This window comes from Bufo gargarizans, chromosome 6 (genome assembly GCF_014858855.1).
Source record: "Bufo gargarizans isolate SCDJY-AF-19 chromosome 6, ASM1485885v1, whole genome shotgun sequence".
NCBI classification, from domain to species: Eukaryota; Metazoa; Chordata; class Amphibia; order Anura; family Bufonidae; genus Bufo; species Bufo gargarizans.
This window is the reverse complement of record NC_058085.1, coordinates 361,901,976-361,913,945: the sequence shown is the minus strand read 5'-3', so window position 1 is coordinate 361,913,945 and position 11,970 is coordinate 361,901,976.

Genomic DNA, 11,970 nt, shown 5'->3' with positions numbered 1-11,970 from the left:
TGGGTCTGATCTCTGTATAATACAGTACAGTACACTATATAGTGTATTGTACTGTATTTTCCTTACACTTTGTCTGAACAGATCTATGCCTTTAGCACAGATCTGTTCAGCACCATGAATAGCAGGATGCCTGAGAAGGCGTCCTGTTGCCATGGGAACCTTCCCCGTCTGCCACAACTGAGCAGACGGGTAAGGGTAAGGAGGGGGGCTCCCTCCCTCTGTAACCCCATCCTGTCTGGGTGCTGCAAAGGCACAGCAGCCCCCCGATGGGAGAAGGAGGGAGCTCCCTGACTGTTAACCTTTTCCATACAGCGGTCTGTGGTATGGAAAGGGTTAAACGACTGACATCACAGCACAGATGTCAGCCGTTTATGTGATGACACTCTGGTATACCCACTGGACGCCAATGAATATTCATTCACCGCCCGCACCACCCCCGGGTGAAAAATCTATATTTTCGGCATATTAAAGTTTCTGATCCCCGCGGTCAGGGACCGCAAGGATCAGAAACTGCAGAAAGCGCAGCAAACCGCAGGTCTGAATTGACCTGCGGTTTGCTGCGATCGCCGACACGGGATGGGGGGGGTCACTGGACCCCCCCGTGCATTTAGCCGAGGTGCCTGCTCAATGATTTGAGCAGGCACCTTGTTCCGATCACCGCCCGCCGGTGCATTAACCCCTTCTATGCTGCGGTCAGCGCCTCCGGCTGGGTCTCCTAGGCAACCCGTTAGTGTATTACTCTGTGTATTGTAATGGATTGCAGAGGGTATCAGACCCCCAAAAGTTAAAGTCAGAAATAAAGTTAAAAAAAAAGAAGTAAAAAACTGTGTTTTTAATAACAAAAATTAAGTTTCATGTAAAAAAAGAAAAAACGCCCTTTTTTCCTGATTTTATAATAAAAAATTGAAAATAAAAAATGAAAAAACACACAAATTAGGTATCACCGCATACATAATGACAGGCTCTATAAATATATCACATGATCCACCCCGTCCGATAAACACCATAAAAAAAAAAAAAAAGCCATTTTTGTCACCTTACATCACAAAAAGTGCAAGACTAAGCAATCAAAAAGGTGTATGTCCCACAAAATGAAACCAATAAAACCGTCACCTCATCCCGCAAAAAAATTAGCCCCTACATAAGAAAATTGCTCAAAAAATTAAAAAAAATATAGCTCTCAGAACATGAGACACTAAAACATCATTTTTTTTTGTTTCAAATATGCTATTATTGTGTTAAACTGAAATTTAAAAAGTAGACAAATTAGGTATTTTCACATCTGTAAGAACCTGCTCTATAAAAATATCACATGACCTAACCCCTTAGGTGAACACCGTAAATAAAATAAAATAAAAACAGTGTCACAAAAATTGCAACACCAAGCGATCAAAAAGGCATATGCCCTCCAAAATAGTACCAATCAAACAGTCAATTCATCCCGCAAAAAAGAAGACCCTACCTAAGACAATTGGTCAAAATTTAAAAAAGCTATGGCTCTCAGACTTTGGAGACACTAAAACATCATTTTTTTTGTTTTCAAAAATGATCTTACCGTATTGTGTTAAAGTGAAATAAAAAAAAAGTATACATATTAGGCATAGCCGCGTTCGTAACAACCAGCTCTATACAAAATATCACATGACCTAACCCCTCAGGTGAATGCTGGAAGAATAAATAAATAAAAACTGTGCCAAAATTACCAATTTTTTGGTCACCTTGTCGCATAAAGTGTTATAATGAATGATCAAAGAATCATATGTACCCAAACATGGTACCAATAAAAACATCAACTCTTCCTGCAAAAAACGAGCCCTTGCAGAAGACGATTGTCAGAAAAATAAAAAGAATATGGCTTTCAGAAAATGGAGACACAAAAACATAATTTTTTTTTCAAAAATGCTTTATTATGTAAAACTGAAACAAAGAAAGTGGACATATTTGATATCATTGCGTCCGTAACAATCTGCTCTATAAAAATAGCACATGATCTACCCTGTCAGATAAATGTTGTAAAAAATAAAAACTGTGCCAAGGTAACCATTTTTTGGTTACCTTGCCTCATATAAAAAACGTAATATAGAGCAAAAATCATATGTACCCCAAAATAGTACCAATAAAACTGGCACCTAGTTTCCAAAATTGGGTCACCTTTTGGGAGTTTCTACTGTAAGGGTGCATCAGGGGGGCTTAAAATGGGACATAGCATCTAAAAACCAGTCCAGCAAAATCTGCCTTCCAAAAACCATATGGTGCTCCTTTCCTTCTGCACCCTGCCGTGTTCCCTTACATCAGTTTATGATCACATGTGGGGTGTGTCTGTAAACCTCAGAATCAGGGTAATAAATATTGAGTTTTGTTTGGCTGTTAACCCTCGATCTGTTAAAGAAAAAAATGGATTAAAATGGAAAATCTGCCAAAAAAGTGAAATTTTGAAATTTCATCTCCATGTTCCTTTATTTCTTGTGGAACGCCTAAAAGTATAACAAAGTTTGTAAATTCAGTTTTGAGTAGCTTAAGGGGTGTAGTTTCTACAATGGGGTCATTTATGGGGGGTATCCACTATGTAAGCCCCATAAAGTGACTTCAGACCTGAACTGGTCTTTAAAAAGTGGGTTTTGGAAATTTTCTAAAAAATTTTAAGAATTGCTTCTAAGCCTTCTAACGTCTTTAAAAAAAATGTATAACATTTACAACATGATGCCAACATAAAGTAGACATATGGGGAATGTTAAAAGCAGAGAAATTGAAATTTTGAAAAGTAAAATTTGGGATTTTTTCATAAATAAAGGTGAAATATATTGACTCAAATGTATGACTATCATGAAGTACAATGTATCACGAGAAAACAATCTCAGAATGGCTTGGATAAATAAAAGTGTTCCAAAGTTATTACCACATAAAGTGACACATGTCGGATTTGCAATAAATGGCCTGGGCAGGAAGGTGAAAACTGGCCCGGGGTAGAAAGGGTTAACCTTCTCTATTTATTGTTCTTTCTCCCACTATGCTATGTGGTTTATAGCTTCAGTTTGAGTTGTGGATAGCTGGTGTGTGGATCTCGGCTGAGTTCCTGGTGCGGACATAGCCACTTGAAGTTAAGTGTTTTCTTTCCCTTTTGTATTTTGTTTGGGTTATTTTGTGTGTTGCATTTCCCTGTCATTTGTATTAAGGCCTGAGTGAGACTCCTGTTCGTCCTTCCTTTTGGACATTAGTACCAGGGTCCTATAGGGTGAGTTAGGACAGTGGGTATTCCTGTGTATGAACTCACCTACCCCTGGGGTCTGTTCATACTGGTAGTTAGTCAGGACTTTGATTAAGGTTTGTTTTTTAAACTTTATTTATTGGATTTTCAAAGAGAATTGACAAAGTAAATAAAGCATTACATATGACATCGAATGTTATCATTGGCCAGCAAGATGAGTGTCTGTGGTTACATGAATGCTTTGGTAATGACAGGCATTTTAATCAATAATAATTTCCCAATAATCTTTTTGAGTCCCGAACAATCCCCCCTCCCCTCCCTCTCTCCTCGGCATGGTTATTTTCTGTTCCCACTGGTATCACTCTTGGCTTTATTGTTCTGAATGTGGGTTCTTTCAGTTTGACGGTTTAGTCTTTGACAAACTCCTTTTCAAAGTTTCAACCTTCCCAATGAATCTGAAAGCACCCTCTTATGATACCATGATGTGTCTTTGAATGGTGTTACAATTGATCGTAGTTCTTCCTCAGACATAAAAGCTTCAATAAATTGTTGCCATTTGTTGAAAAATTGTGCGGTTACTTTCGTTTTATTCTGTTCAGTTTCTATTGCTTCCAGTTTTAATCCGCGTTTCACTTGCTGAATTACTTCAGCGATGGTTGGGAATTGTGTTTTTAACCATTTACTCAATAGACATCTTTTAGATGCCAGAATTAACATATGTGTTGCCTTCGTTAATACTGTGTCTCCCTTTCCTGCTTGCATTATGAACAGGCAAGGGTCGTGAGCCAATCTTATTTTAAATGTATTATTTATGTGTTGTCTTATGGTTTCCCAGAACGTCTTGACCAACGGACATGACCACAGGCCATGATATAGGTCTGTGTATTCTGTCTTGCATTTAGGACAGGAGGTCATTTTGTCAGTCTGTTTATTCCTTGTGTAAAAACCATATATTGCCCTATGCATTATGCGATATTGTGTTTCTCTCCATATCTCGCTGACTGATTCCCATCCCCTTAACACATCCGCCGGTACATTTAATTCCGGGATGACTTTTTTCCACTGTTTGAAAATACTTCCAGCTTGTTTTTTGGAAGTGTGGCACCTTATATCTTTATAAATGTAGGATATTTTTTATTTTATCCCCTATATTTCCTTTTAAGGAATCAAAGACTGTGTGCTGGGACTCTTGTGTGTAGTCTATCAGTTTTTTCCTTAGCTTTCCTACTATTCCGTAGTAATTTAGGAAAGAAGATTTTTCTATCCCTGTTTTGTCCTTGAATTCCTCAAATGTGTAGTATCTATTTCCTCTTTATTCCAGAAATCTGTTATTGTTTTTGGTCCTTTCCAAATGTTAGTGTTTTTCGTATCTGGTTGGATAAGTGTTAGTGGATTTAGGTATTTGGAGCATTGCCAGGAGAGTCCTAGTCTTTTCCTTACTGCTTTCCATGTCGCATATGTGTCCTTGAATAGAAGACTATGTCCAGCTTTGATTGGCAATTCTGAGAATTTAGTGTGTAGTAATGTAGATAGGTTCCAGGGCCTAAACATTTCCCTCTCTAACTCAAAGTTAGAGTGTTTGCTACGTCCCCCAATCCAGTCTAAACAGTGGTGTAGCAAGCTAGCCAATTTGATTAGGGTTTTACTAGGAGGTGTCCATCTCCTTTCCCTAGTTTCCAGGCCTTGTTCCCTCACCCCATTATAAACCGCAGAAACAGTCATTCTTTTGCTTGTTTCAGTACAGCCATGGATCCTATTGCTGCACCGGCAGGTCAGCTGCAAGGGCTATCTTTGGAGGTAGCTGACCTCCGCACGACCGTCTCGCAGATTCAGAGACCACAGGCTGCTGGTCCTAGTGGTGGTTACCAGGCCTGTCTCGAACCTAAAGTTGCCCTCCCGGACAGATTCTCTGGGGAAAGTGATAATTTCATTTTGTTTAGGGAGGCGTGCAAACTGTGTTTTAGGCTACGTCCACACTCATCTGGGGATGAGATTCAGAGAGTTGGTGTGGTTATTTCGTTGCTTAACCCCTTAAGGACTTAGGGCGTACCGGTACGCCCCGTTTCCCGAGCCCTTAAGGACTCAGGGCGTACCGGTACGTCCTAACTTTAAATCGCGATTGCGGCAGGGGTTGATCCGAACAGGATGTCCGCTGAAATCATTCAGCGGGCATCCTGTCACAACGCCCGGGGGGGGGGTCATCGGCAATCGCAGCAAACAGCAGGTTAATTCAGACCTGCGGTTTGCTGCGTTTCCGGTCCATTCGGGTCTCCGGTGACCCGATGAACCGGAAAAAGACTGTGATCGGTGGTGTGATTATACACCACCAATCACAGTCCGTGCATTTGGGAGAGGCGGTGCTGGCCGTGGTGCTGATGCCTGCTGTCCAGGGTGCTGATTGGTGCAGGGAGAGAGGCGCGAGATTCAAACTTCCAGCGCTCCTCTCTCCCCTCCTCTTCCTGTTCAGCACCTGCACCCTAAAGCACCGTCCTCACCAGGCTCCCGCGATCCCCCCATTGGCACCCATCACCCTCCTGCATCCATCGCCCTCCAGGTAGGTTAGGGTCAGTGAGGGAGAGGCACCGTTAGGCAGGGATAGAAGGGAAAAGTTAGTTAGGAAAAGAAAAAAAAATACTGTTTTCCAGCTTTGAGACCCCATACCCCCCACCACCACCAGCCCCCCCTCGTGCTGCACATGGTTCTAGTGCAAAAACCCAGTGTCAGGCAATACTGGAGCCAATACATTCCCACAAAGCGGGGGAGGTATGGCGTGAAAATGTACAAAATTTGTGAGAGTACCTCAGGGTACACTTACAAATTTCGTGTGTACGAGGGGCGAGATTCCCGTATTGAACCCCCAGAATGTCCCCCACTCTGGGTGTTAGCGGGAAACTCGTGTGGGACCTTATGTACCCACTGCTGGATAAGGGTTACCACCTTTACGTGGATAACTTTTATCCTAGCATTCCCTTGTTCCAGTCCCTCGCCACCAGATCCACGTCCGCTTGTGGGACCGTGCGGAAAAATCAACGCGGCCTCCCTACCTACCCCCTTCAGGTACCTATCCCCAGGGGTGAGACCCGTGCCCTTACCACTGGAAACCTGTTGCTGGTCAGGTATAAGGACAAGAGGGATGTCCTTGTACTGTCCACAATCCACGGTAACAGCACCACCCCAGTCTCTGTGCGAGGTACCGCGGCAATGGTCCTCAAGCCCGATGTATCGTCGACTACAATCGGTATATGGGAGGAGTTGATCTCTCTGATCAAGTCCTCACGCCATATAACGCCATGCGCAAAACCCGGGCATGGTACAAAAAAGTTGCGGTCTACTTGGTACAGGTTGCCATGTACAACTCTTTTGTACTATCCCGAAGCGCTGGCAGCACAGGGACATTCCTCCAGTTCTATGAGGCAGTCCTCAAGGCCCTGATCTTTTCGGACCGGGAAAGAGCAGGCCGGAGTACCTCGGGAACTGGAGGCGCCCGGATCGTCCCTGGCCAACACTTTCCAGGTGTGGTCCCCCATACTGGAAAGAAGGGACGAACCCAAAAAAGGGGATACGGAAGCACACCACCACTCAATGTGACACGTGCCCCGATTATCCAGGCCTCTGCGTTATCGATTGCTTCAGGGAGTATCACACTTCCAAGGAGTACTACATTTTTATAATCCCCAACAGTCCCCTAGAGAACATAAAAAACTATGGCTCTCAGACTTTGGAGACACAGAAACAATTTTTTTCCCAAAAAAAATATTAGTTTTAGTGCAGGCATCCTTAAACTGCGGCCCTCCAGATGTTGTAAAACTATAACTCCCAGCTGCCCAGACAACCTACAGCCATCAGCAGGGCATGGTGGGAATTGTAGTTTTACAACATCTGGAGGGCCACAGTTTTAGGATGCCTGCTTAGTGTCTCCAAAGTCTGAGAGCCATACATATTGGGCATCGCCGCGTCCGTAAAAATCTTTTCTATAAAAATAACATTTAACCCAACCCCCCCCCCCCCCCCCCGGATGAACAGCGTTTAAAAAAAATAAGCTATTTTTTGTCACTTAAAGGGATTCTGTCACCAGGTTTGACCCCGCCGCCTCCTAATCCTCTGTGCCGCCTCTCGCTCTCCCTCCCTCCCTCCCCCCTCCTTCTGCTGTAATATCTCGCGCTTGCGCACAGGGCTCTGCCTGATGCGCCCGTGTGGACTTCTTCATTTGGCTTCATACAGCGAAGTGCGCATGTGCCGGCACTTCGCTCAACCCCTGTATGCGCGAGATCTTACAGCAGGAGGAGGGGGGAGGGAGGGAGAGCGAGAGGCGGCACAGAGGATTAGGAGGCGGTGCAGAAGTCTGGAAAGGCGGCGCTGGGCACGAACGGCGGCGGGTGTGCATCCATTAACATCCCCTTGGGCACCTTATTTGTTTGACTGACAGGTTAGTAACAGCTGTTTTTTAGCTAAATAAGCCTACAGATGACATTTATAAGCCCACATTAGGAATCGTTAAGACGCCCTGAACATCAGCATATTTTTATCTGACAGGGGTGAAACCTGGTGACAGAATCCCTTTAACATCACAAAAAGTGTAATAGCGAGCGATCAAAATGTCATATGCACCCCCAATTTGTGCCAATAAAACCGCCATCTTACACCGCAAAAAATGAGCCCCTACATTAGATAGTCGCCCAGTTTTGAATACCTTGAGGGGTGTACTTTCTTAGATGGAGTCACTTTTTTGAAATTTCTATTCATGGGGTGCAACGGGGGGCTTGAAATGGGACATGGTATAAACAAAACCAGTCCTGCAAAATCTGCCTTCCAAAACACATATGGCGTTCCCCTCCTTCTATGTCCTCCCGTTTGGCCAAACAGTAGTTAAGGACCACATATGGGTGTTTTTGCAAACTAAAGAATCGGGGCAACCCATATTGAGTTTTGATTGGCAGTTAACCCTTACTTTATTACTGGAAAAAAATGGGTTAAAATTGAAAATTTTCCAAAAAATTTAAATTTCAAAATTGTTTCTCCATCTGCCATTAACTCTTGTGGAACACCTAAAGGGTTAACAACGTTTGTAAACCCAGTTTTGAATACCTTGAGGGGAGTCACTTTTTCGAAATTTCTATTCTAGGGGTGCAACAGGGGGCTTGAAATGGGACATGGTATTAACAAAACTAGTCCTGCAAAATCTGCCTTGCAAAAACCATATGGCGTTCCCCTCCTTCTATGTCCTCCCGTTTGGCCAAACAGTAGTTTACGACCACATATGGGGTGTTTCTGCAAACTACAGAATCAGGGCAACCCATATTGAGTTTTATTTTGCAGTTAACCCTTGCTTTGTTCCTGGAAAAAATGGATTATATTGGAAAATCTTCCAAAAAATCTAAATTCTTAAATTTTATGTCCATTTGCCATGAAGTCTTGTGGAAGACCTAAAGGGTTAACAAAGTTTGTAAAATCTGTTTTGAATACCTTGAGGGGTGTAGTTTCTAAAATGGGGTCATTTTTGGGTGGTTTCTATTACGTAAGCCTCACAAAGTGACTTCAGACCTGAACTGGTCCATAAAAAGTGGGATTTGGAAAATTTCCGTAAAATTTCAAAATTTGCTTCTAAACTTCTAAGCTATGTAACAAAAAATAAAATATCATTCCCAAAATGATACAAACATGAAGTAGACATATGGGGAATGTAAATTCATCACAATTTTTGGGGGTATTACTATGTATTACAGAAGTAGAGAAACTGAAACTTTGAAATTTGCAAATTTTTCCAAATTTTGGGTAAATTTTGTATTTTTTTATGCCAAAAAATTTACTTTTTTGACCCAATCTTAGCAGTGTCATGAAGTACAATATGTGACGAAAAAACAATCTCAGAACGGCCTGGGTAAGTAAAAGCATTTTAAAGTTATCAGCACTTAAAGTGACACTGGTCAGATTTGCAAAAAATGGCCAAGTCCTTAAGGTGAAATAGGGCTGAGTCCTTAAGGGGTTAAAGGGGACGCTCAGTCATGGGCTTTTTCTCTGCTGACCGGATCGCAGTCTCTCCGGTCGGTGTATGAATTTTTCAAAGCTCTGGGTCTTATCTATTATGACCCGGATCGGACCGCCAAGCTACATGAATCGTCAGGGAGAGCATTCTGCGGAGGTCTATTGCTCTAAGTTTAGGAGGTGGGCTACCGATACTGAGTGGAACAATCCGTCTCTCCGTAGTCAGTTTTGTCAGGGATTATCAGAGAGGCTGAAGGACGCTTTGGCCTTTCATGAGAATCCTGAGTCTTTGGAAGCCGCTATGTCACTTGCTGTATGCATTGATAGACGCCTGAGAGAGATCTAGGGGTCCCCACTCTCAGGACGTACTATGACATAACGTATCGTCTTCCTCTGACACTTTTGGTGAAGATACTCCTGGATTTATGTTTGGGGACGAACCCATGCAGTTAGGGGGAGCTACTCCTGGATCTGCTTTTAAGCATATTAGTCGTAGAAAGGGAGTGTGTTTTTTCTGCGGACAAAAGTTACATTTTATCGATGTATGTCCATGCATTCAGCATCAAAAAGAAGAAAAAAAAGGGACGTCTAATTCCCATCTGACTCTTGGAGGGGAAGTCAGAGAACGTGCATTTGTCTTTGACTAGTAGTACCCGATTTCTCCTGACTGTCGAGGTGGCGCTAGAGTCCAAGACTGTGGGCATTGAGGTGTTCATCGACAGTGGGGCAGGGGTGAACCTGATTTATGCTCAGTTCGTCCGTATGCACGGGTTGTTTCCAAGTGCATTAGAGAAAAACATTTCCAATTTTGTTATTGATTCTGCACCTCTAACTTAGAAGAGTTTAACTCAGATGGTGCATGACATCCGATTAAGGGCTCGTTCACATGAAAGTGCCGTATTTTGCGGTCGTGTGAATGAGCCCTAAGAGTGGGTGACTTTCATCAGGAATTCATCTCGTGTTTTGTGTTGGAGGGTCTCCCTGCTCCGGTGGTTCTGGGTTTTCTGTGGTTAAGCAAGCACAATCCAACCATCGATTGGCAAGCTAGACACATTCTGGATTGGGGTGATTATTGCGTTGACAGTTGTCTGCATACATCTTTTTCTGCTTTAACCACTAAAACATTACCCTCTTTTATATCTGATTTTGCCAATGTATTTTCTGACATCGGGAGTATGATTGTCCTATCAACCTTATTCCCGTAGCTAAGTTGCCCAAATCTAGGTTGTATAACCTTTCTGGACCTGAAAGAGTATATTACCGAGAGTTTGGATAAAGGACACATAAGATCTTCCAAATCTCCAGGGGCAGCAGGGTTTTTCTTTGTTAAAAAAAAGGACGGAACTCTTAGGCCATGTCTGGATTTCCGTGAGCTCAATCGGATTACTTACCCTCTTCCTTTGATTCCTGATTTGTTTAACCAGATTGTGGATGCCAAGGTATTCTCCAAGTTGGACTTATGTTCGGTGTGGTGTTTGCCTCCCACACCCGAACGTGAGACAAACTAAGGCCAATAAGATAATGGGTTGCATCAAAAGGGGCATAGATGCCCGTGATGAGAACATAGTCCTGCCACTTTACACATCACTAGTCAGACCACACATGGAGTACTGTGTACAGTTCTGGGCTTCTGTGAACAAGGCAGAGATAGAAGAGCTGGAGAGGGTCCAGAGGAGGGCAACTAAAGTAATAACTGGAATGGGGCAACTACAGTACCCTGAAAGATTATGAAAATTAGGGTTATTCACTTTAGAAAAAAAGACGACAGAGGGGATATGTAATTACTATGTATAAATATATCAGGGGTCAGTACAGAGATCTGTCCCATCATCTATTTATCCCCAGGACTGTGACGAGGGGACATCCTCTGCGTCTGGAGGAAAGAAGGTTTGTACACAAACATAGAAGAGGATTCTTTACGGTAAGAGCAGTGAGACTATGGAACTCTCTGCCTGAGGAGGTGGTGATGGTGAGTACAATAAAAGAGTTCAAGAGGGGTCTGGATGTATTTCTGGAGGGTAATAATATTACAGGCTATAGCTACTAGAGAGGGGTCGTTGATCCAGGGAGTTATTCTGATTGTCTGGTTGGAGTCAGAAAGGAAGTTTTTCCCGTAAAGTACTGAAAATTGGCTTCTACCTCACAGGTTTTTTTTTGGCCTTCCTCTGGATCAACTTGCAGGATAACAGGCTGACCTGGATGGAGGGATGTCTTATTTCAGCCTTATAAACTATGTTACCCCCTGGTCTGGGGTGCTCCATCAGCACTGTTCAACGTTGCATGTCCCGATGGTTGGGAAAACAACGAGGACCTGGAATGAGAGTAAAAGGATGACTGAGAAGAACCTCTACATGGATGGATTGTCTGATTAGAAGAATGGCGCATGGTGATCCATTTTGTATAGCAAGTGAAATTAGACATCACTAAGGCAGCAAACAGTGTCTCATAAACCATAAGAAGTCGTCCGCACAACATTGGTCTACAAGCCAGACATCCAGCTCCGGGTGTTCGACTAACCTCGCCACACGTTTCTTAAAGGCTCATGATGCACAGCAAGATGGCAATGGAGGCTGGAATGGAGGTCTGGAGACCATGTGGGCAACACCATGAAGAGACCTTCACAAGGGAGCATCACACAGGTCCTACTCCTGGGATTATGGTGTGGGGTGCCATAATGTATAGTAGACGGACCTCTCTAGTCTTTATTTCAGGTACACTAACAGCTCGATGTTACAATAATTTGGTCATGGAACCAGTGGTACAGACTTCAAAGAGTCCCAGGA